General features: G+C 47.3%; 1 non-coding gene across 1 annotated transcript; it reads left to right on the top strand.

The window, feature by feature from the left end:
• The first annotated feature begins 1,566 nt into the window (after window positions 1-1,566).
• On the top strand, window positions 1,567-1,673 carry LOC125995314 (U6 spliceosomal RNA). The gene has a single exon (XR_007490858.1). It is a non-coding gene; the product is annotated as a U6 spliceosomal RNA (small nuclear RNA).
• The last annotated feature ends 223 nt before the right edge of the window (window positions 1,674-1,896 follow it).

The raw sequence follows: 1,896 nt of genomic DNA, 5'->3' as shown, positions 1-1,896 counted from the left end.
TGGGCGTTTGCTTTGCATGTGCTAATCTAGGACGGACCGCAGTTCAGTCCCTGGGTGTTCCATTTGGTCCTCCAAGCCAGCCTCGATTTCTGAGCGCATAGCCAGGAGTAACCCCTGAGCATCACTGGGTGTGGCCCAACCCCCCCCCCCCCGCAAATATATATATATCTTAAGGCAGGGGAGATGGCTCAGTGGGCTAGAGCTTTACATATGGGAGTCCTGGGTTCTATCAGCAATACTGCAAGGTCTCCTAATTACTAAAGGAGTCACCTCCAAATGCCACTGGGCTTGTCCCAAAACAAACAAAAAGAATGTCATAGGAGCCAGAAAGATAGTACAGCAAGTAAGGCACTTGCATGTAGTTGACCCAGGTTTAGTCTTCATTACTGCATATGGTTTCCCAAGCACTGCCAGGAGTGATCCCTAAGTTCAGAGCCAGGAGTAAGCCTTGAGCACTGCTGGGCATAGTTTACAATCAAAATGTCATAGATCAGGGAGCCAGAAAAATAGCACAGCAGTAAGGCATTTGCCTTGCATGTGGACAACCCAAGACTGACCCAGGTCCAATCTTGGGCATCCCATATGGCCTGCCAGGAGTGATTTCTGAGCACAGTGCCAGGAGTAACCCCTGAGCACCACCGGGTGTGGCCCAAAAAAACGGAAAATGTCATAGATTGCCTAAGAATTACAGACCCAGGGTCCGGAGAGATAGCATGGAGTTGTGTGCAGAAGGTTGGTGGTGCGAATCCCGGCATCCCATATGGTCCCCCGTGCCTGCCAGGGGCGATTTCTGAGCATAAAGCCAGGAGTAACCCCTGAGCGCCACCAGATGTGACCCAAAAACCAAAAAAAAAAAAAAAAAAAAAAGAATTACAGACCCACCAACCAACATCAAAACAAAATCTTGGGGGCCTGAGCAATAGCACAGTGGATAGGGCGATTGCCTTGCTAGCGGCCAACCGGGTCAACCCAGGATCGACCCGGGTTTGATTCCCAGAATTTCATATGTTCTCCTGAGCCTTCCAGGAGCGATTTCTGAGTGCTACTGGGTGTGGCCAAAAAAAAACGAACAAAAAACAAAAAAAAAACCACCCCAGAATCTTAGAACAATATTTAAACATTCCTGGTCTTTGTAGAGACTGTGTCCCTTCCTCCCATATCTTGACAGATGATTGCTTTCTTCTTTTTTTAGTTGGGGGTTGGCAGTTAGTGTCCAAGGGGAGTCCTATTCTAGTTTTACTTGGCCTGAATTTGCAAGCCTGACATTTTAGTGCTTAGGCCTACTACAAAGCTGTGGCGGCCACCAGGGGTCCGACCATTCAGTGCAGGACTGAACCATTCAATGCTGGCTTAGTGATGTAAGGTGTGGATTCTAGTCCTTTAAACTCTCTCCCTGCTCCCTTTCTTATCCGTTTTTTTTTTGTTTTTTGTTTGTTTGTTTGTTTGTTTGTTTTTTGGGCCACACCCAGTAATGCTCAGGTGTTATTCCTGGTTATGCACTCAGAAATTGCTCCTGGCTTGGGGGAACCTTCTGGGACGCCAGGGATCGAACTAAGATCCGTCCTTGTGCTCGCTTTGGCAGCACATATACTAAAATTGGAACGATACAGAGAAGATTAGCATGGCCCCTACGCAAGGATGACACGCAAATTCGTGAAGCGTTCCATATTAAAAAAAAAAAAAAAAGATCCGTCCTGGATCAGCTGCATGCAAGGCAAATGCCCTACGTCTGTGCTATCACTCTGCCCCCCCCTTATCCTTTTATTTTTAAAAGGAGGACTGAACTCGAGGCTGCTTTACACCAATGCAGTGGCTTAACCACTGAGCCACAACCCGAGATCCCTGAATGAATTATAAATATGCCATGTAGATCTCCCTGCCTATTCCTTCATTTGG

This window comes from Suncus etruscus, chromosome 17, assembly GCF_024139225.1.
Source record: "Suncus etruscus isolate mSunEtr1 chromosome 17, mSunEtr1.pri.cur, whole genome shotgun sequence".
Lineage (NCBI taxonomy): Eukaryota > Metazoa > Chordata > Mammalia > Eulipotyphla > Soricidae > Suncus > Suncus etruscus.
Note: the sequence above shows the minus strand (reverse complement) of the source record. Positions and strands in the feature narration are given on the sequence as shown.